Here is a 24,535-nt window from a genome sequence, read left to right as displayed (position 1 = left end):
ACCCGGAAGCGAGACGGTAGGGAATAAATGATTTATTTCCGCCCACAGGCAAACAAAAGCAAAAGCAAAGCGGCGCCACCACACTCGTGGCGCGTAGGATTATCTACGATAATGAGGGTGACCTAGACACCTCTAGGAGACGGCTGAACAGCAGAGGCAGCGGGGAGGTAGAAACAGGATTAGGCAGGGGCCGGGGCACTGGAATAAGAGGAGATCACGGTCAGTGGGATCCAGCAGACAATCAACGATCCTCCACAGTTGAATTGAGTTGCCTTACTTGGTTTCAGGTGGAGGAGACAGGTGGGGCGGAAGCCCGGAAGCGGTCGAGGCGTGGGGAGGCAGGCAAGTGAGTGGTGGGCCGGCAGGCCACGTCGTGTTAGCAGCAGGCGGCCCAGGTCCAGGAAGGCGGGAGTGAGGGAGACAAGATCTCCACTCCAGGTGCTACCTCTGAGGACAAGAAAAACAAGTAAGACATCACACAGCGTCTGACAGAGTTATGATGCTTCACTCGACTGACATGGGGATAGCAGATACTCAGGCGATGAATGGTTGAGAGCGCAGGTCTGATATACTGCTGGCATGATTGCTCACAGGTGGTCAGCCAGGGAGGAGCAACCGAACTCCGCCCAAAGGAGGAGGGGCCGCTGTCGGAGACCTGCAGGTGCCCACCCAGACCATGACAATAGCACTGCATGAGTCTGCTTGAACGCGTGATTCTGTTGTGTTACTTTGTACGCACAGACATAGCACCTTGGTAAAGGTTCAGGATGAGTCACATCTAAGGCCGCTGCACGAATTGAGAGCTGCAAGTAAGGCGTCCTGGTTCACAACCAGACCTGAGGTTTATAAAGAATTGTTATTACACTGAACCAGTGATCACTAAACACTATAGTACAGGAAACACATTATTCCCACCTCTGCTGATGTTGATCAGTGTCACTGTAGGCTTCATGAGGGACAACTCCCTGTGGCCAATGAGCCTGATGTCTCTGAGGTCAGATTTACAGCTATCATGACAAAGTCTGAGCACCTGAGCAGGTCATCCAAGTTCTCACAATAACTTGCTCCAACTGCTTGCTCGTCTTCGGTGCTCCTGAACAGCATGAAGAGTATTTGAGGGAGACGGTATAGAAACTGAGGGTGACTAATTTAAGCTGTTTTAAGCAAGCCCACCTCCATGCCAACTACTCCTGTCATATAGTGTCTGACTAAATCATATTTATTGTCATTGGTATTGTGTCTGTTTTGTTCTGAAGTCTTGATGCTGCTTCGACCTGCCTCTGGTGTTCTATATATACAGAAACAAGAGCAAAATGTGGAAGGGTAGAAAAGCCCAACCACTACAGCAGTACTGACTAATCATCCTTGAGGGCTTTTAGCACACTAATGAAATCATCACTACAAAACATATATATATATATACAGTGGAACCCCGACTTACGAATACCGCATTTAACGAAAAATTCAAGTTACGAAGGCACTTAACGGCAATATTTTTTCCCGTGTTACAGCAAAATGCCCGCATAATGAAATTCGCTGGCTCTGATTGGCTGAGCCCAGAATGCCTACAATGCCCACAATGCCTTCCGAATCATGTGACAACCCTCTTGGCTTTCGTACTTGCGCTTCGCTGTTCCACTTGAACAACGTATTGTTGTTGCAGTTAGCAGTTAGCCTATAGCCTATCGTTCACTCAAAAGGCGCGATGGGTGCTTCGACTTACGAAAGACCCTTAGGAACGAATTAATTTCGTAAGTCGGGGTTCCGCTGTATACTTGTGTTCTTTTATTTACCTTCTGGTCCTCTTGTGATACATAACCTTCATTTCAAATCCTTTGCTTCTTTGAGCAATCTTGTAACCAACCTCTCCCATTCCAGTGATTCCAAGGGTCGCCCGTGTGACTTCAACTCCCATCAGATTTTGAGGTATATGGACAGTCTTTGGGTCTGTAGCTATCTGGTGACCTATGATGAAAAAAATCTTTTGGCTGGATTCACAGATGATACATTTTAGATCATGTTAACATGGTAAATGATGCAATTTACTCCTACGTCTAAAAGAAGGAAGTATTATTCTGCTTATCTGTTGAAGAGTTAAGAGTGATTAGGCATTAGGTCTTGGTTATAGAATTGCTTGAACATTGGGCCACTTTGGTTAACCTGTAATCTCACCCTCATGAATGTTGCGAGCTGAAGCCAGAAGTAGCCCCATGGCTAAATCTGCAGTGCACTGACCACACCAGGTGTGTTGGCCACTTTGGCACCAAGACTGTTGATGAATAGCACATCCAGATGATCGATTCCCACTCCTCCACTGGCTACAACTTTAAGGCAGGGAAGCAACCTGAGCAACCAAGGCTTGGCTGCAGGGCAGTACTTCCAATTTAGCAGAGCCTGTATTTTGGATTATGGAGCACAGGGTTCTGCAGAAAGTCTTTGTAGCAGACGATCTGGAAGTGTTGTTTCACTATGTCAGCTAGCTCTTCAAGGTACAGTAGCCATGTGGACCCCCAACCTTTGAAATTAGTGCCCATGGCTTTTCCTCCTCCATCACTTTCTTTGAAAAAAAAAAAATGCCCTATCATTTTTTCTACCAAATAGTAAAGACTGTGATTTGGTAGCTTAACCTAGTATGACACGATCTACTCTAATCAGCTGAACATAGTAATCTAGTAGCTGACCAGTTCAAAAGAATTGATATTTTCAGGGTTAAATGACTCTTTTCACAGGTTTCTTAAAAAGAACAGTTTATCTGTTATTAAGAACAAACTCCATAAAGAAGTCATCACTTAAATGAGAAAGACTCACCCTTGAAATTGCCTTTCAACCCCTGAGCTTTCTTCGCCTGGTGTAGTGACAGGTGAGCCTTTGCAGGCTTTCTTACACTACTGTAAAGTTACAGATTAAGTAAAGTTAATATGAAAACATGGGCTGTGTTCAATCTGCAGCATAGTGAGGCTGCAATAAATAGAGTTTACGATTCACCGATATAACATGTATAGCATGAATTAGCACTTCAAAGTTATGCTCTGCAACCTCTCCGGTTATCTAAAAGACAAACTGTAAAGGCTTTGTGAACTTTGGTAACAGATGATTACTGTAAGACTAGACAAGGCCAGACTGAATGAAGTAAGATATGTTTAAAGTTGCATCAGACAGTTCCTTTATGAGTGCCAACAGATTCTATTTTAACCTAAAAAGAACAGATGGATGATGTTAGTGTACGTTACTCTCTCACTTCTGACAGCTAATGACGTCAGACTTAAAGACCGGATTGAGACATTAGGTGCACTTAGTTTTTCACACACTTCTGCATTTTGGCTTGGCTGTTGATGAATAAATAAATAACGGCGTGGTTTAAAATGTCATGGGTTGTGTCCATCTGGCGTTATATTAACCTGGTTTTATGGCTTGATTCCTGCAGACATGCAGAAACAAACTAAACCTGCACTGAACTAATTGACTAATGCTGTAGAGAATCTGCAGGTTTGTCTGGACTAAACTTACTGGGGTGTTTTCAGGACTGGTACCAACATTTTGACGAATTATACAGATGCTGTGATGTCCTACATCAGCTTCTGTGACGACAGGTGCTTACCATCAAGCACCGGGGTTAGGTATAATAATCGCAAACCCTGGTTCACACCTGAGGTTGGAAAGGAGTGGAGACACAGACAGTTTCAATACATGGAAATACAGGTTTAGCAAAGCGGTGAGAGAAACATCTGAACTGAAAGAAACTACAGACTCTGCAGAGTTATTTCAGCTAATGACCCTGCTCAGGCAGCTAACCAACTACAAACCTAAACAATGGCTGGCTAACAAACCGACAACACAAGGCAAGACTGGCACACGTACTGTTTGTATCACATACTTTGTACACTCCCTTTATCTGACAACAGAGCTCACAGCAGGCAGACGGAAAATGAGGAGTGAACAGCAAGCGGGGCAATCGTGGCTCAAGAGTTGGGAGTTCGTCTTGTAATCGGAAGGTTGCCGGTTCGAGCCCCGGCTCGGACAGTCTCGGTCGTTGTGTCCTTGGGCAAGACACTTCACCCGTTGCCTACTGGTGGTGGTCAGAGGGCCCGGTGGCGCCAGTGTCCGGCAGCCTCCCCTCTGTCAGTGCGCCCCAGGGCAGCTGTGGCTACAATGTAGCTGCCATCACCAGTGTGTGAATGTGTGGATGACTGGATATGTAAAGCGCTTTGGGGTCCTTAGGGGCTAGTAAAGCTATACAGGCCATTTACCTTTTTACTTCTGTTAAGTCATAAATTCCACTTCATCTGAAGAGTTTGTACTGTTGCTTTGACAAATAAAGGAACAGTCCTAAGTTTGCACACTGGATGCAGTACAACCATTTTGCACTTCTTTGTCCAGCACATCCTACAGATGCTAAACAGGATTGAGATCCAGAGAATTTAGAGGCCAATTCAACACATTAAAACTCATTAATTTATTTGCTTTGTGGCAGAATAAATTATTCTGTTCATTTTAATCAGTACCAAATCACAACTCAGTCACCTCAATGGGCTTTGCAGAAATTACTCAACAGTTACAGTAGTGACAGTGAGAAGGAAAAACTCGATTTCAACAGGAAGATACCTCCTGCACAACCAGGCCCAGGGAGGGACAGCCATCACTGGTTGACAGTGAGGAGAGCGGGACAGGAAAAAAGCCACACTGCTGAAGAGAGGCAGAGATTAATAATAACTAATGATTAAATGCAGAGTGGTGTATAAAAACATTAAAAAGTTTGGTGAAAAAGAAACACACATGGGAAGCTCCCAGAAGACTAGGCCTGCTTCAGCATCACTAAGGGAGGATTCAGGGTCACCTGGTCCAGCCCTAACTATATGCTTTAGCAAAAAGGAAAGTTTTAAGCCTAATCTTGAAAGTAGAGATAGTGTCTGTCTCCTGAATCCAAACTGGAAGCTGGTTCCACAGAAGAGGGGCCTGAAAACTGAAGGCTCTGCCTCCCATTCTACTTTTAAATACTCTAGGAACAACAAGTAGGCCTGCAGAGCGAGAGCGAAGTGCTCTAATAGGGTGATATGGTACTACAAGGTCATTAAGATAAGATGGGGCCTGATTATTTAAGACCTTGTATGTGAGGAGCAGGATTTTGAATTCTGGATTTAACAGGAAGCCAAAACAGGAGAAATCTGCTCTCTCTTTCTAGTCCCTGTCAGGACTCTTGCTGCAGCATTTTGGATCAGCTGAAGGCAGATAGAAGACTCCTTGGATTTTAGATCCGAGGAGTTATGCAGGAATAGTCTGTAGCAGATTATTTGAAAATGCTAATTCATTATGTCATTTACCTCATCAATGAAAGCATGTTCACTATGGAAGCCCCAAACGCAATTTCATTGTTCTTGACAATGACAATAAATAAATAAATACTAAATACACTACCCCGCCCCTGACACCCCTCCTTTGGGATCAGAGGCTCCATTAGCTAAAGGGATAAGACACAAAGGTAAACACATTAGGGCTTCTCAAACACTTTGGTTTTGCCAGTGCTGGAAGGAACAGAGACACCACATTCAAACCTCAAAGCTCCATCTAAAAGCTGTTCCCTGCGCTTTGCTTTTGTGACACAGTAACACCATACGCATTAGCTGATATACAGCTTAACTTATTAAAGACACTACACTCCACCATATGTTAGATGTCAGTATTCAAAGGTGTATGTGTGCATTCCTGAAATTAGTGTGAATGTGGGACGACAGCTGGTGGAAGGCAGGCTGAATCCAACACAAAACAAAACACAGCAGACATCACAGTATGCAGTCAGCGAAACTCACAATTACAACCTTCTGGGACACGACTTTCGAAAGTGCCATGACATTTAAGTCACGTTTCATTAATCACATAGATATTAAACACTGATGAGACAAAATATACTGTAGCTGAGACTCACACCACATTTCTTCTTCAGTCTGACTTCTGCCATGGAAGACGTAAACTCGCACCAAACTGTTTCAAAGGTCTGCTATTGTGTTCAATGACAGTGGTTATCCCAAACATACAACACACAAGTTGGTGGGATATTTACTTAGCTATATTCAAAAAGTTATGTCAGAATGAGTGGTGGGTTTTGGTGGGTTCTCAAGCTCCCAGGACTCTGGTAGAGGACCCGAGGACAGGATGAGGACCACAGGGGTGAGAGGGGAATTTATATATATGTATATATAATGTGTATGTGATTGACTGTCAATGTTGGGAAGGTTACTTTTAAAATGTATTCCACTACAGATTACAGATTACATGCCCCAAAATGTATTTTGTAACGTATTCTGTTACATTACTCAGTGAGAGTAACGTATTCTGAATACTTTGGATTACTTAATATATTATCATGCTGTTTACAACTATATGAATGTCCTATTGCTGTGTGATTTATTACTATTACTGAAGGCTACTCGCCATACTAATACCAATTAGATTTTTAAATCTTAATATAAATGAGTAACAGTAGGTGGACATTAGGCAAGGCTGCGTATATAAAACAGGTCTGCGGCTCCGAACCGTAGTAAAGGGACCTCTGGCTGATACGTCGGGTTCGTGTCGGGCTCGCAGCTGAAAACTAGCTTTACTTTGTTGTCTGGGTCACTTTGCTAGTGAGAGACAGAGAGAGGCGTTGAAAGGCTGCTGCAACAGAGCTTATTGTTTCAGAGGAAACACGAACACAGCGTACAGTCGAGTCTTAATAGCTTACTTACAGCTGGGCTCGTCAGGCACTCTGTTTGGCTGTGTAACCGGTGTGATTCTGCATTGTGTCTGATAAAAAAGGTAAAAGAAAGAAAGGCCTCCAAGTAAATAATTTGCCCACTCCAGCTCCTCTCCCACAGGGGAATTGTAGAAAAGGGGAGAGGCAAAAGGGGTACACTGTATTTATAGGGTTGCACCAAAGAAGAAGAAGGAAAGAATGAGGAGGGGCTCTAACTGATAATGAACATAACTACAGGCTAGGAGGTCCTGAAAGTCAGGTACAAAAGGAACGGTTTGGGGGTTTAGATTTTGTGTAATTATAACAAGATGTGATTTATGACCCTGTTACAGCTGCAGTGGTTATTATTATATTTACATGCTTCCAGCTCCCGTTTCTGCTCCGTGACAGCTCGTACTTTTCCTTTTTCTCCCTCCCTCGCTCACAGACACATAACGGGTATGACAGTCCATCCTCCCTGCAGCAACACTGCCCATGAGGCTGCTTTCTTTAGCGCTATGCCTGTAGGGCTTTGGAGTTGACGTCACGCCGCAGTGCATTGTGGGATCGCAGCGCCATGACAGAAGGCCACAAATCAAAACAAACACACTGTGTCAGAACCATGCTTAAAATCAGTGCAAAAGACAAAGGGCCGTATCGCGACCGATTGCGGCCGGACGCCAAGAGACGGTACTTGGAAAAAATAGCGTGCATCGGTAATGTGGACCCGTATGAAAAAAGGCAGTGGACTGGAAACCCAGACAGCCTACTGCCGTTGGCCTATCCCGATATTTTCGCGTGCCTCGTCTGTGGAGTCAGCGCATACACGGTGCAGTAGGTTGACCATACGACCAAGAAACAGCCAGAGCTTGCACATAACATTGACTTCTCCTCAGCAGCTGCCCCCAAAATTGCTCTAGATGAACGATTCACGATTGATGCCAGCTGTGCGTTGCCATGTAAATAGTTTGCATTTCATGTGTATGTATTTGCTAAGTACATGTGAACAGATCTTGAATAAAAAAAAAAATAAACATACTTTTCATTTCTGTTGTATTGAAACCACTTTACAGAAAGTACAATTATTTATTATTCGGTGGCACAGTGGTTAGCACTGATGCCGCACAGCAAGAAGGTCCTGAGTTCAATTCCACCATCAGGCCGGGGTCTTTCTGTGTGGAGTTTGCATGTTCTCCCCGTGTTTGCGTGGGTTCCCTCCGGGTACTCCGGCTTCCTCCCGCTGTCCAAAGACATGCAGCTTGTGGGGATAGGTTAATTGGATAATCCAAATTGCCACTAGGTGTGAATGTGAGTGGCTGTCTGTCTCTGTGTGTTGGCCCTGCGACAGACTGGCGACCTGTCCAGGGTGTACCCCGCCTTTCGCCCTATGACAGCTGGGATAGGCTCCAGCGCCCCCGCGCCCCTGAAAAGGATAAGCGGAAGTGAATGGATGGATGGATGGATGGACAATTATTTACAATGAACTGAACATGCAACACAGCAGTTTTATGAATATTCAACCAGAGCAAGTTTCGTTGGCCCTGGTTTGACAACCACACTGGGGCACATGTTCACTTTGTTTTGATTTTGTTGTTGGTCTTCTGTCAGATCTTCATCTATTACTTCTGCATGGCGCACACCTTCATACTCTGCAGCTGCATAATGAAAGCATGTCAAATAAAATTAGTGCATACACATAAGGTAAATGTACACCAGTAATCCAGGTGCGTGATTCATCTGAGAGTTATGTGCAGATTAGCGTACAATGAGTGCAATTTTGTATGTTTTGGGGCGGGGGTTACCTCCGATGGGTTCTCTTTTTCGCTTTCTTTGCACTCGCCTTGTGTGCCGGTCCGAGTCTGACCGCTGCAATCCAAGCCTGACGTCTTCGTTTAGTAATATCGGAACATGAGATCCCTCCCGTTCCCTCCAGGAGGGGAAACGATGAAAAGAGAGCCCATTTTCCAGCTTCTTGCCGTCCCTATCGTGTGATCTAACGTTGCAACCAACAACACAGTACGTACGAACCATAGCTGACGCTTCCGTGTGCTTCGTTTGGCCTACTGTCATGGCGGGAGGGGGCATGGCATCACGCTCCAAAGCCCTGTAGCATTCTGCCTATTGCCTTCATATTAAATCAGGGGCGATTCTAGGATCAGAGCTTTGGGGGTGCTGAGCACCCAGAGAGCTGCCCAGCCAGGCAAGATAAACTTTACACGTCACGATGAGACGTCTTCCCCGTCTTCCCCGTCTTCCCCGTCTCTGTCAGTCCCTGCATCCTTAAATGTCTCCAGTTGTCCCGAGTTGTCTCTGAATGTCTCCTTGGTGCATTTAAATCCCTGTTCCTCCCTGTCCTCATCATCTGCTGTCTTCATCTCCATTATCAGTCATCATAATTTTACCATCTCTGTGCAAGTCTGCAAATTTCTTTATTAAATCATAAGATTCTTAAATTCATCAGGTCTCTCTGTTCCTGGGTCCGAGTCACAAAACATGACATCACTGCTTTGTACATTTTAACAATTTAATCCCACATTTGTGAAAGAAAAGCAAAACACTTTTTTGAAAAGTCTGTAACAAAACCATCAAATCTGATAAAGGTTATTTAAATGCTGCAAAAGAAGAATGGATTGGAATAAATAAATACATATGCTAACCTTCATTACTGGGAGAATAATGAACGATGCTCACAGTGAGTAAGAAGTAAACTGAGTGCATTTTTTGGACAGAGATTCACTTTTAATGTGTGTGTTTAATATAATACAGATGCATAAAAAACACTCCCAAAACAGAATAAATTGTTACAAATAAATTATTACATAATATTAATAAAAAATATAAAAATGGAGGCAACTTTGCCTGTGGTAGAATGTATACAATGTATGCAGACACTAATTTTACTAATTTAAAAGTAATAATTTTGTGTTGTAAGATTTATGGGTTTCATGCTTTCATAGTGGTCCTTAGGAGAGCTTGACATTTTCTCAGGTGGTCCACACTGTAACAAGTGTGAGAAACACTGATAAGTGTCTGTGTGCTTTTGGAAAACATTTAAAGCTGCAGTACAGAATCTTTGAAACAAGCTTAAACATTTGTAGAAACAGAGCATCTGCTTCTCTTTACAGCTCCTCGCTCCACCAGGGCTGTTTGGCTCTTTCTGATAGTGAGCAAATGTGATGCACGTACTGCAGCAGTCATGCAGACAACTGGACGGTCCAAAGGTTGGCCGACCTATTACTGGCTGAGGTTTCAGTAGAGTTGTGGCTGAACCACATAAAAATATATCATTAATTTTAATCTCCCCGATCAATGATAATGTTATGTTGGAATGTTGTTAAAGAGGGTCAAAATGTTTCAGCCCAGTTTGTTTAGCAGATTCTGTTTAGCAGCTTTAATACAGGGAGGACACAACTTCCAGACTGTGAGTAAAATCAGGTTTTTCCTCTTTGTCAGTTTAACAGTTTCTGCCTGTCACTGCTCCCTGTCTGTTTTCTTACCTGGTTCTTCCTGACCTTGTACTTTCTCCTCACGTTCCCTCTTTCCTCTCTCCCTCCTTGGACTGACAATCATACACAAATAGATTCAATTAGATGAAAAATTACATTAATATGAAAAAAATTCTATTAAGGTCACTAACAAAAAGTCCTCTCAGTGTACTTTCAACCAAAAGGCAAATAACCAAACCACACGAACATCTAATAAAAGATAAACATTGAAACACTGATCCAACATTATTCTTGGTTCACAGATCATTTGATTTTACACTTTTACCTGAATGTGGCTCCTTTTTTTGGAAAAAACTTCCTTATATCCATTATGAACCTGGCTGTCTCTGTACACACACACACACACAAAACAGGAGTTATAAGGTTAATGGGCATCCAGTTAGTTAGCTAGTTAGTATTCATTACAAACAGGACAGTGGTAACAACTTTAGGCTACAGAGAATTTAAAGTTTTAGATTTTAAATAGGCTGTATACATTTCAATGGGAGCAACAGGACGGTGAAATGTCGCTGAATTTACTACAGGACGGATTGTAGGGCAGCAAACATCGTCGGGAAACACGTTTTCAACCCTGCAGGATACCTGGTGTAATGTTTTTCAGCTAAAAAGAAACATGGTCTGACTCCTACCAACTATATAAAGAGTAACTGAAGGTTAAATGCAGCTAATATGTCCTGTTTAAAGCCAGGCACTTCCACCTCCGCTCCGCTGCGTCTCAGCCGCCATCGCTCTGGCAGCAAGAGCGCCAGAGCCAGAGCAGGGGAGAGCTGGAACAAACCATTTTGGGAGGGAGGAGTATCTATACTTTTGTTGTTAAAATGTTACGTCTCAAACAAGTACTGTATGCTTTTTATATTTTCAGTAGTGTGTCACACAAACAGTAAATATTGTCGAAAAAAGTTTTTAAAAAGAAGTAAGAAATCTTTGGGGGTGCTTTGAGCACAACATATTGTGGCGAGCTCAGACAAGGAGGAGACAGAGGTGTCGTTTGTAAGTAACCTTCAAGAGGAAGTGTGGATTGACTGATCAGCCATTCAGGCTACAGTTTGACCAAATTACTTGTATATTTTTAAAGAATGAATTTACAGTGGATATATTGCATTTTTTTGTTTTCTGTACTATATTTAGTAATATATGCTTACATTAGTTTATTTCCTATGTTACGGTTCGGCGTTGGCAGTGTATTGTTTTAGGCGTTTTGTTTTGGCGTGACTGTTGTGTTTCCTGTTTTACTTTGAAAGTCTGTGTTATCTTAGTGTTCAGTTTACGTTTCCTTGTCTCGTCAGGTCTTATTTGCCCCAGCTGTGTATCCCTCCTGTGGTCCATTCCCTAATTGCTCCTTTTATGTATTTAAGCCCTGTGTTTCTGTATGTCATGGTCGCGATCTTCTTCCCCCCCCCCCCCCCCCGTTGTAAATAGTTTGGCGCCTTGTGTTTGGTGATGTAAATAAATGTCGTATCTTGCTTTAAATCTCGTTTTGGGATTATTTTTGTGGAAGTTGCACGCCGGTTGCCTAGGCCAGGGTGTAACACCTATATAAAGTGTGCACACAGTGAAAGTCTGCTCTCTGTCCTTCAGTCTTGGAGCAAAGGAACTGGGTGTTACGTGGGAGAAGATACAGAAAAACATGCTTTGGAGGCAAGGAATTCTTTCAGGATTAGTGGCCAGCTGCCACAGATTTCATGGAGGGGGATTGGTGTATGAGACCGACTAATATTCCCCACAGAGACAGTGGACGAGAAAATCCTCCTCCTAGTTCTTGTGTCAAGGTAAATCCAGCTAGTTTGGTTCACTTATATTATTCAGCTATGCTTGGAAGTGTCACTGTGGCAGTCAAGTGAGACTGCAAGAGTTGTTGGTTGTAGTAATTCAGATTGTCAGACGTTACTATAGCTCAATGATACACATTAACCCTTGTGTGGTGTTCGTATTTTTGTTACTCAGCCAGTGTTCATGGGTCTGGTGAACCCGCTAGAGTTTTGGCTTTCCAAATTAACACTATCAAACAATTTTATGTTAAATTACTCAACAGATGTTTACTTCATCCCAATTACAAACCATATGAACAGCAAACATGATTAATTTTTTCCCTTTACCTTTGTTAGATCACATTTATGAATTAATGTGCTTCTCGTTTTTTTTTAGTTTTTTTTTTTTATAAAATGTTATAAAAAAATAAATCAGTTATAATCAAGTGGAGTGAGTGGAAAGACACAACATATTTACACGTGAAGCAATATGTTTCACAACTAAATGGGATCAGCTGCTCATCAATGGTGACATTAGGCCCAGGGATGTAAAACAGGGGGAGGTGGTGCACACACTTATCCCACACTGTCCTGATGGCAGCTAGCTTGTCTCTCTGCCGTCGAGCTGGTCTGTCGTCTCGGTTATCAAAACGGATAATCCTGGAAATTTTGTGGAAGTTTTCCAGAGACATTGATGCACGGAAAGGTTCGTGCCGGTTTCTGCATCCCACAGGGATTCTTTGGATTCCCCTTTGGACCTGAAAACTCCTGCAAGGATAAGAACCCCAAAGTAGGCCTTTGGGGTTCTTAGATGAATTTGGTCCATCTCCTTCCACCTCTCTCCAAAAACACACCTTCCTTCTAGATTACTGCAATCCAGAATAATTTTCTGGATGGAATCTGGGATGAAAAGCTCAAATGAAGACTTGATGTCCTGCACATGAGTAACTGCCAGCCGTGTTGGCCCTGGCTTATCACAGTAACAGCTCTGCAGGGTGGCTCATTTCTTGGGCAAGAAGACCATTCAATTTCACCAGTTATTGACATCCATATTTCTTCACTTGCTGTCTGGTGGGCTTGTTCTGGTCCTGGAGCTGGCTGCAGATGGGGTACTCGTCTTCGTTTTGTTACTAAATGGTGCTCAACCTCATCCTCTTCTTCAAAGTCACTGTCAGACTCTGAATTTTCAGAAATGTGAAATGTTCTGAAACCTCTTTGTCAACATCATCATCTGAAGCCCCTCTCTCTTCCAAAATCAATTGGATGGCCCTCGCAGTAGATAATCTTTTGCCATCTTGATCAGTTGTCATAAAGAACCACACTGGCAAAGTCTTATTTATAGTATTATGCCCCTAATTTGCAGGTGGGACAGGGTATGAGAAAATAAAATTTGGATCCCTCAAGAAAGAGGGTAAAATGTGCGGGAATGTCAGAGCAGACGGTGTTGATAGTTGAATTTTCAACAATGTTGCAACTTTGTGCGGAGCAGGAGGGGAAGAAAACACTATCAGCAGCACCAGAAAGGAGGAAGACAGAGTGTGGGAACACAGGACCTACACTTTCAACACTTTTATTAGACCTGGGTCCAGTGGACCCGAACACCTTGTATGTAATGTAAATGCGTGGGGGGAGGTACAGCATTCGGTCATTGAAAATTAGTTCGGATTTATGTTCTTCACAGAAAATAAGCCAAAGCCAATGAATTTCAGGTTGAAAAAATAATTCATTGTTTAATTTTTCTCTTGAGAAAAACTGAAAACGGGTCTCACAGACCCGAACACCATACAAGGGTTAAGAGAGGTGGATGAACAATCCACTGGAGTGTAAAAAATCAATTTCATCATAAAAGACATATTTGTTGAAGCACTAAGACATCAAGAAGTAAAAAACAAAAAGTGGTGTTAGTTGTTGTACTGCTGATATTGGTGAAACTGAATAAAAATGAATAAGCCATTTTTATTTCCATGAAGTAAGCCCGTTAATAAAGACCAGGTGTGTCGGGGGCTATTGGGACAAAACTTACATTGCAGTCGATGGTACTTTTCATTTTCATTCCAAAGAGCAAACATCAATCCTGAGCCTGCTTTCCAGTTCATATCTGCGTGATCTGGGTGGATAGTTGTGTCAACAAACCTCTGTTTGTTTAAGTTTCAACATTGGGTTTTTTTCCATTGCAAACCATCCTCAAACTGGCAATTCTCACTTTTTCTAAGAAAAACACAAGTGGTTTAATGCTTAACTGAATCCAACCAGCAAGTAGACAAACTGTGTTGTGTCAGATGAGAAAATGTTTCTTCTGTCATGCAAGAAACAGAAAAAATGTATGAATTAAAATGCTAGCGGATAAGATTAAAATGCATGCAGTCAATAATTAATAGCAGAAATGGAGATTATTATTAATGAGGATTAAAAATGCATATCATAATCCCACCTCATTATAATATAATTATGTGTGTGTGTGTGTGTGTGTGTGTGTGTGTGTAAGGTATTAAAAACAAAAAGTGCCACATTCGTTTGATGGAAATTAAAAGGCACTATCAGAATGAGCCAAAAGGTGAACATAAGGCGTATACTCATACTTAGAGTGGTTCAGGATTTATTTACATTTATCATTTATTAACATAAACATAAACATAAACATAGCTCGACTTGACCAGAGCAAGTTTTTTTCTTGGAAGAATCAGAATTACGTAGTAATACGAAACAGCTGAAACTAAAGAAAACCAGTAACTGACTTATCACACTGTTGTATGAGAGATGGAAGACGGGTTACTGAGGCAGGCAAACTGGCGTGTGAGACGGTTACCGAGAGTGGGCAGGTAGGTGAATGGGTTACCCAGGTGGAGTTATCAGAGAGGCAGCAGTTGCAGGGGTATAGTTTAGGGGCCAGCGCCTCCCTGACATCACTCACATTACCAAGCCAGTATTGCTAGCCCTGTCTGGCAACCATACTTAATTCATAATTTTTTTTAATGCACCTCTTGTTTTGGTTTCCCTGGGCTACAACAAACAATCCACTGCTAGACTGGTAAAAAGAGAGCGTTTTGGGGTGGGGTGAAGATTGCTACATGAACCCTCAATGAAAACAAAACAGAAATTATCGTCTTTGGTAGCCATATGCCGTTGAAACAGCTATCGGGGACCTTAGGTTCTTATGCCAGCCATCTATCGTCTACTGTCAGAAATCTGGGAGTAGTGCTGGACAGTTCCCTCAAATTAGATAAGCAAGTGGCTGCAGTGGTAAAAACCAGCTTCTACCAACTACGCCAAATTTCGAAGGCAATGCCTTACCTACGACACAAGGACCTTGAAAGGCTCATTCATGCTTTCATAACCTCTAGACTGGACTATTGTAATTCTCTTTACTTAGGCCTCCAACTCTCCCTCATCCAACGCCTACAATTAGTCCAGAATGCCGCAGCACGCCGTTTAAGCGGCACTAGAAGACAGGATCATATCACTCCTATTCTAGCTAACCTCCATTGGCTTCCTGTCAAGTACCGTATTGTTTTTAAAATTCTTCTATACACTTTTAAAATCTTAAATAACTTGGCACCCAGTTATTTGATTGACCTTCTTAATTTATATATCCCTACAAGGGCACTCAGATCCTCTAATCAGGGGCTCCTAATGCAACCAATGTCTCGACTAAAGACGAAGGGGGATCGTGCCTTTGCTTTTGCTGCACCAAAACTGTGGAACAGCCTGCCGGTTGATGTCCGTGCGTCGGAAACTATTCAATCTTTCAAATCACGGTTAAAAACCCATTTGTTTAAGCTTGCCTTTCAAACTACTTAGCTTAATTTCTTCCCGGTTCATGCTTGTTGCAATAGTACCATCCTATAACTGTATTTTTGTTGTTGATTGTTTTCTTTTGCTGTAAACCTGCAAGTATGGCTCGTCTGTGAAGCACTTTGTTGTACCTGTGACTTTTAAATGTGCTATAGAAATAAAATTGAAATTGAAATTGAAATGAACTGTTTAAAATACGCCCCTACTTCTATCAGCTGACCGACCCACCTGACCTCTCCTCAGTGCCCACTCTGACTGAAATTTCTTTTACATGTATATTGATTACATGTTCTAACAATACTTTGTATCACTTAGTTATATATGAAGGAGAGCATCAGATGTGTGTTTTATGCTTTATTGCACACAGTTAAGCATTGTAGAATAGTTTAGATGTGGACTGGTACACAGTATTGGGAAGGTTACTTTTAAAAAAGTATTCAGATTACAGAATACATGCCCTACAATGTAGTTTGTAAAGTATTCCGTTAAGTTACTCAATGAGAGTAACGTATTCTGAATCAGATCCTGTAAATTCTTGTTGGATTTTCTCTACCAATTGGCTGTTAAGCCCAAATCTCCCTGAACAGACAATATGTTTACTGTAGAGGAGCAAAGAGTAATAAATCACACAGCAATAGTACATCGAAGATACTGAAGTGTCACATAACCCAGGCAGGCAGTAGTGATGGGTCGGTTGCGAACGAAACGGCTCTTGGAGCCGGATCTTTGACGTGAACGACGCGAGCCGTGGGTTGTTTTTTCTTTCTCTCACCCTCTCTCTCTCTTGTACTTTTTTTCTGCTTCACGCGAGCCTTGTGCTTTGTGCTGGGCAGAGGGGGGAGGGGCGGTAGTTGCACTCAGTAGCACAGGAACAGAGCGGGAGGGAGAGAGAGAGCCGGGGACAACAATGTCACATTAGAAAGGTATAGTAATCATCCACAACTATTTTCAGTTGCAGATGATAAAGGATTCAGAAAGTTTATTCATGCAGGTCCATATGACAGAGAATATGCAACTTCTTTTTGTTTTCATATTATAATTTATATTTAATTGTGTTGTGGTTTGCAGTGTTTTGTGTTGTTTCACTTTAAATATGTTGAAAAGGAAAAAGCTGAAAATTTAAATAGTTAAAAGTTGAACTGTGAATAGTTGGTTTTCGTATTATATGATTTATTTATTACATTTTATGTGGAGTGAATAAATAAAAGTATATTTACAGACAAAGCACATACAAACTCAACAAAACACAACAGAAGTGCTCCAGGATGTTAGGGGCAGTGTTGAGCTTTTGTTATCTTGTGGCTACACAAGCCAGGAAGTACCAACGACCGGATTTGGTGTGTGGTAGTAACAGCTACATGAACTTTTTTAAATTATTTGAATATATATGAGTGCTTGTGTATAAATACACAAACAATACACATATGCTTTCATGGTTTCAGTTGTGTAATTTAAGTGATCTAGTAGCTCTGTTTTGGAAGTTCAGTTAACTATAGGAGTGTGTTTTGGAGTTTGTACGTGCTTTGTCTCTTGGGGCCACCGTATGTATTTATATTAATTGTGTACTTACACAAGATTTACATTCCTGTTCTTGCTCTTGACGAAGGCGGTCGCACTTTTCTCCTCCTCCTCCTCCTCTCCCTTATCTTCCCTGCTTAGCCTCTTATGTCCTTGTCTAGTCTCGTGTTTTTTATTACTTTTCCCTGGAACACTCTCTCACATCTTTTTAAAACTGCCTTTTGCTAACTTTGTTTGTATTTTGTCTTTTTAATCTGTTATATCTTGTAAAGCACTTTGTGATCTCTATCTAGAAATGTGCTATATAAATAAAATTTTACTTACTTACTTACAGTCTGTTCTCTAAAACCTAAAAGAGGAATTATGGATTTGATCAACTGGTCCCTAAATGCAATTGACATCCTTTCTCAACGAGAAGTTTGGGCTCAGGTGAGCCTGAGTGCTGAAGATATCTACCTATTCGGAACCATGATAACAGGGTTCTTGCTGATCGGAGCTGGCTTGGCCCTGACTTATCAAAGAATTAAGAAAGTGGAACCAGCTGTTCAAACCCCCACAAGGCTGCCCGCTGGGATTGGAATGATGGGAGAGGCGTGAGTTTCTCAAAATGGGCTCATTGAGTCAGCACGGATAAGATCTTGGAGAGGCTACGGCTGCTGTGAATACTCAGAATAAGATCTCTGACTGCAGACTGGATACATCTCAGAAGGGCTCGCTCGGAATAACATCTCTGGGCGCAAATTGGATGACATCTCGGGGAGGCACACTGCCGTGAGTTCTCAGAATCGGCTCCTTGAGCACAAGAAATGACAACATCACAGAACGACGAAGCTCACGGCTCTCCAACAGGAGATTGAGAGACCAGTGTTGGACTGTAGAACTGCTTTGAAATTCATATGAGCTGTTCGCACTAAAGTAAAAAGCACCATCACTTCATGTGGAGACCCTCTCGGCGCCAGCTGCGGTCTCAAGGTTGGAGCTGAACAACAACACCCTGATAACGACTGTGTTTAGTCTGTTCCCCCCATTCCATGCAAGGCCACCTGGGTTGGCTGGAAGACTGTTTACTTAGCCTGGCAGGGTGAAGGACACTGTCTCAGCTGAACTATGGACACACACACACACATATACACTGATATGCACACACTCATCCCCCCTCCCTTTCCAAATGCCTTCGACGCTTATTCCCTTCCGATGCTGACAGGGATCAAGGAGACCAGCGCACAGGCTGCAGGCCCGGATGTACTGTCTAAGTCGGCGGTCTCTCACCCTTTACCCGCCCCTGTTGCTTGTCATGTGTTTCTTTGGTGTATTAAGAGTTTTTTCATGTGCAGAGGTGTTTTTTTCTTCTCAGTCTGGGGGGAGTTATTTTTTCTCCTTATCTTTCCTCATGTGGTGCATTTTCCATTGTTATACCTCTCTGACCTGTCTTCCCCATGTGATGTTTTGTGTAATGTATGTATGGTCGGAGGGTAAGATGGCGCCGCCATTGCGTGCAATAGGTCAGCAGCCTTATGAAATTTCCCCTGTAGGACTTATAAAGGTATATCAAATCAAATATATAAACATATATAAATAAAACCAATTTTTTTACATTAGTAATTCCTTTTGTGCATAATTTTATATTATTGTTAATAATAAATTAATTAAAGCAACAAAACAACCTGAAGAGCCGGTTCGGAGCCGGTTCGGAGCCGAAAGAGCCGGTTCTCTAAAAAGAGCCGGAAATCCCATCACTAGTAGGTACCACAACTAGAACACGGTAGTTGCAGCAGGCTAACGTTAGTTATTTAAAAAAAAGAACTGACTTCCAGAGTTTGAATTGCACAGTCAGATTTCATCCCTTTCTTCTTTAAATGTGAAGTGGTGTCGGAATTTCCAGCCAGCAGTGAATTCCTGCCCGTGCACTGCTGGCTGAACACGAATGCCATGCCAGACAAGTTTTCCAGCGCCTCCTAGAAAACCGGTTATTTTTAAAGGGGGAGAAATGTGAATTCCATGTCAAAACATTGTCATTCTTTGGCTACATCATTGAATAGGGAAATCTCAGCTGACCCAGTCAAGGTTCAAGCTGTAGTCAACTGGCATGTTCCTCCAGATCATAAGAAGCTTCAGCATTTCCTAGGCTTTGCAAATGTCTACCACCGTTTCATCTGGGATTTTAGTAGAATTGCTTTGCCTCTAACCCCTCTCACCTCCCCCAAGGTTCTGTCTGCCCAGAATGCATTGACTCACCTCAAGGAACACTTTGCTTCAACACCTATCTTTTTGCAAATGGACTAGGTCTCCAGTTCATCGTGGAGGTGGAAGCCTGTGATTTGGGGTTGGGGACCATGCTCTCCCAACAAAAGGATGGTAAGCTCCATCCCTGTGCCTATTTCTTTCGTTGTCTCACCCCTGCAGAACAGAACTATGATGTGGGAAACCACGAACACCTCTGCATCAAGCCCGCACTGGAGGAGTGGAGACACTGGCTCGAGGGCAAGGTTCTGCCATTCATTGTCTGGACAAATCATAAGAACCTGGCATATTTCCAATCTGCCAAACGGCATAACGCCCGACATGCCAGGTGGCCCTGTTGTTCACCCGATTCCCTTTTTCAATCACCTACAGGCCCAGATCTTGCAACATAAATCCAGATGCACTCTCTCAACAATTTGGGACCATGGCTTACAACTCACCTATCCTACCTTAGAACGTAGAAACTCTTTCTCAACAGGTGATCCAGGAAAAAAAAAAGGTGATGAAGCAGATTTTCATTGTCTTTTCTCTCTATCTCTTTTCTCCTTTTTCTTTCCCTCTCCTTCTGTTAACTTTCTTCTGAACTTTTCTTCTTGTTTTTCTTTCTCGTCCCTGAGTCCAGTCTGGCCTGATTACAATAACTTAGAATAAAAATAACTAATAAAGATCAAATAAACTATGACAATCAAGTGGACCAGTATAGCAAAAGGCCCACTTGGGAAAGTAAATCTGTTGGGCATTTTTCTTGGCCTTCAGGCAGTAATTCTGATTGCTACAGTGCCAGACAGGACACAACCCCCCCCCCCCAAAAAAAAAAAAAAAACGTAGAAACTTAGAACTTTTATTGTCATTGTACAGTTGCTTGCACAGCGAAATTGGGAAGCATGACAACAAAAGTAAAGAAAAACAATATAAAAACACTATACACGATGTTTTAGTTACAGGAAGCACTATGGGGGTGTGTACAAGGGCATCGTAATAAAATATAATCAATAATAAATAAGGGTGGAAGGGCTATGGTCGTTAAAAATAGAGATGGAAATTCCACATTTGCTGAAATATTGCACAGGGAATCACAGCAACAGAATGATTGTATGGGAGAGGTCTGCTCACACTCTTAATTTGCATTAATAGTTCTGACAGTCCACGAGAAGAAGCTGTTCTTTAGTCTGTTGGTTTTGGGCCTGATAGATCTGAACTTTTTTCAGAGGGCAGGATGTTGAAGAGGTGGTGGTTGAGATGGAGGTGGTCTTTAATAATCACCCTGGCTCTGGAGAGACATCTAGAGCTGGCAATGGAGTCCAGGGAGGAGGTTGGACAGCCGATCACCTTCTCTGCAGTTCTGATGACTCTCTGGAGTCTCTTCTTATCGGCTGTTGTGCAACCAGCGTACCACACGGAGATGGCGGGCACCAGCACACTCTCGATTGTGGCTCGATCGAAGGACACTAGTAGGTCAATCTGCAGCCTGTTCCACCTCAGAATCCTCAGGAAATGGAGGCTCTGCTGGGCTTTCTTCACTAAGGCTGACGTGTTTGTTGACCAAGATAGATCCTCAGATATGTGGGTGCCACGGAACTTAAAGCAGGACACCCTCCCCACGTAGTCACCTTTTATGGAGAGGGGGTCAGTTTTTGTCTTACAGAAGTGCATGACCACTTCCTTGGTTTTCCTAGTGTTTAGGGTGAGGTTATTGTGGTCACACCATTCTGTCAGACGCTGGACCTCATCTCTGTAGGCGGTGTCGTCATCATTGGTGATGAGCCCCATCAGAGTGCTGTCATCTGCAAACCCTGTCTCTCCTTTGTGCCCACCTTCCAGGCCCTCTCTGCCCACCTGGCCACCCAACCTTCTCTATCATTCAGATTATGGATGTGAGGTGCCGGGGATGGGGGCTTCGATATCTGGTAGACTTGGAGGGCTAGGGGTCCTGGGTTCCCTGGGCCACTGTGTTGGCCACGTTGGACATGTTGCGGGAGTTCCGTCGTCTTCACCCAGATAAGCCTGGTGGGTTGCGGGGAGGCTCTCATTGGTGGTGGTGGTGGGATGGGGTGGGATGATGTCATGAGGAGTGATCGTGAGCTACCCCGTTTCCCTGGATTTCCTGGAGCCCCGTCCCCTTGCACTTTTTGTATATATCACTTGTTGTAAAAAAAACAAAAACCTTTGTTTCTCTAAAATATTTGAAGTCTATCAGTCTTGACATTCATATTCTTGTGTAGAATGCTGTTCTTTTTTTCTCTAGTGTTACTGAGGCCTTACAGGAGAGCCAACAACACTAAACACTTTTTGGTAATACACTGTCACCTACTTGTAAATCTGTTCAATTTAGAAAATGTTTATTACATTTAATTTGTTTAAAAGGTTTTTTCTCCCCACTGTCACCACGCACATACAGCTAACCGATGGCTGAATGGTTAGAGTCTCTAATGCTGCAGAATCTTGACTTTACAATATAAAGCGCCTTGAGATTTTTGTGGCCAATCCAGTAATTGAGATTGTCTTTGAACCCTCAACAAAGCTGTTACTCGTGTCACTTGAGCTGTCATCTACATGCAGCAGTGCTGAATTGCTGGTTACAATCCTTCACATTTGATATTGAACTCTCAGTAGGTGTGCTATGAGATTCCCCTTTTTATTTGTATTCACTGCTTTTGATAACTGTAACTTATCATGGAAAGAATGGTGAATGGACTGGTTCTTATATAGCGCTTTTCTACTCTGTCTGAGCACTAAAAGCGCTTCATACAACTAATTCATTCATCCAGTCACACCCATTCACACAAGCACTTCTTCTAAGCTCTTAAGTGCTCTATACATATTCCCACTCCGATGGATGCAGCAGAGAGTAAGATGGGGTTAGTATCTTGCCCGACCTTCTGGTTAGTGGCTGACTTGCTCTACCACCTGAGCTACAGCCACCTCACCCCAAGAAAGACAATTACTTCACAATTCACTGACAGGCTTGTTTTGAATCTCCAGACCGTATCTACATCTAAAGACTTCTTTTTCCGTCTGCAGTGATAAAGCCCTGTTGAGCTGACACAGTTTCTTTGTTTCAGCAAAGAAACTTTATGGATTTCAGATTCAAGCAGGATTACAAAAGTGCAAGAACATGTAAACAAATCAAATCAGATCTATTACGTAAAAACACAGAGATAAGAAGAGAGCCATAATCATATATAATTCTTCCAAATTAATTATAAAAAGCAAGTCATCATGTAGACTGTTTCACTTAATCCTTCATTAAAGACAATGTCAGCTAGAATATAGCTTAATTTTCACAGAATAACACTCTCATATAGTGCTGTCATTGAAGGCAAAAGGACACGTTCAATGTTTTTTTTTTCTAATAATAACATCATTATTGTGGAGGAAACAAATAATGGAGAAATTCAGCTACTTGTGCACAGGGTTTTTGTAAAATAAAGACACTTAACCATAAACAAAGGTAAGGGGTCCTGATCTGACTTTAAAGACAGCAAGCTGTTGTTTATAGAAAGCCGATTTATTTTTAGTAATCATCAACATTTGCATATACTGCAAAAAAACCCCAAGAAAAATCAAAAAAACAAGATCAAGCTCTAAAACTGTATCATGTCAGCTAAGCGCCAAACTGCTAAGGGACAAAATTAACAACTAGAGCAGGTATGTTTCTCTGGAGTCTATTGAAATCAAACAAGACCTACAAGCAGGGCAAAACTAAGTGTCCCCAAGAAAAGAAGAAAAAGAAACTAAACATCATGTTCTTACAGCCTCTGGCGGTTAGTGTCATAACCTTTGGATAGTGCAGGAACTCTGCACTTTGGCTTTCAGAGGCCAGTTTAAGCAATAATTCAGGCTGGAAATTACAGTCCACCTTAGGCCACTGTTAATTTTGTAGGACTATGCATTCATTAAAACTGATGCAATATCAGATTTTCAGGACATGAGCAGTAGCATTTTAATGCTTTATTCTATCTTTTATTGGTTTGGTTTTGTAGTATGGTTGTATGCATGATTCTATATATTTAGCATGCTTTTATTTTTAATTTTTTTATAGTTCCTACACCCTGATCAAAGCAGTTCTCCACACCTGCTCACACTGCATAAAAGATGTGAGGTGAGGGCACTCGCGAGAGCAGTCACGGAGCATGTGCAGAAGTGACACAGGCATGAAGCTTCAGCAGAGCAACACGATAGAGAAGCCAGACAGTTGCCAAAGAGGCTGGCACTTGAACTGGAGTTGTATGTAGTAAGAAGGCCTTTCTTGGTGAAACACACCCAGTGCAAAGAGGGATTTCTGTGATGGCTGGTGCTAGAGCATCGATCTCAAGACTGTTGCACTTAACCCTCCTCTCGTGTTAGGGTCGGCACCGACCCATTTTAAATTTCAAATGCATAAAAAAATCACATACATTTGTTTATTGTATCAAGGCGTTTTGACTTTGTCAGGAACCTCTATTTCTACAAAATAAAACAAAAAAAATATTTTCACTAAATTATAAAATGCCCTAGTTGAAATTATGACCTTTGTGTTGTTAGGGTCGGTTTCGACCCAGGTATAATATTATGAGTGTAAAGCAATAATTAAAGCCAAAACTGAAATCATAAGTGCACTGTCAGCTAAAACACTTACAGCAAGCGCCTCTCCTAATCATATGAGCTTTAGGGGATTCTTATTTTGCATGTTTTTTGCAGTATACCTGCACAAAAACAAAACAAAATAAACACGGGCATGTGAGGTGAATTCACTATTTGAGTGGCCATTTGACTTCCAGAGTGCACATTTACAATTTGCAGCATACAAAAAATGAGAAGAAGATTCACAGTGAGCTAAGTTCAGGATCATATTTTTGGTGAAAATGAAGGAGAGGACACAGAGCAGCATAGCGATTCAGATGGGCAGGTTTCTAAGGAGGAAGACAATGTGGACTATCATCCAGAAGACACAGACACATCTGATCAGAGGTGGAGGTCGCTGGTGCTGAAGCTACTCCGGCTGAAAGATTCAAGTCCAAAAATGGTAAGATCTTTTGGAG

At 42.3% G+C, this 24,535-nt stretch overlaps 2 long non-coding RNA genes across 2 annotated transcripts in view; both read right to left on the bottom strand.

The window, feature by feature from the left end:
* The window catches only part of LOC146690088 (uncharacterized), a 384,415-nt gene that overhangs the window by 186,398 nt on the left and 173,482 nt on the right, over positions 1 to 24,535 (bottom strand). The window lies entirely within an intron of this gene.
* LOC146690094 (uncharacterized) lies at positions 53 to 674 on the bottom strand. Its single transcript, XR_014915825.1, has 3 exons — positions 518 to 674; positions 278 to 447; positions 53 to 198 (listed from the first exon to the last, which is right to left on the bottom strand). It is a non-coding gene; the product is annotated as an uncharacterized LOC146690094 (long non-coding RNA).

The sequence above is a fragment of the Copadichromis virginalis genome, linkage group LG16, assembly GCF_057382275.1.
Source record: "Copadichromis virginalis isolate Kocher_CV1m ecotype Utaka linkage group LG16, C_Virginalis_male_GT1.1, whole genome shotgun sequence".
NCBI classification, from domain to species: domain Eukaryota; kingdom Metazoa; phylum Chordata; class Actinopteri; order Cichliformes; family Cichlidae; genus Copadichromis; species Copadichromis virginalis.
The sequence above is the reverse complement of the archived record's forward strand: the minus strand, read 5'-3'. Positions and strand labels throughout refer to the sequence as shown.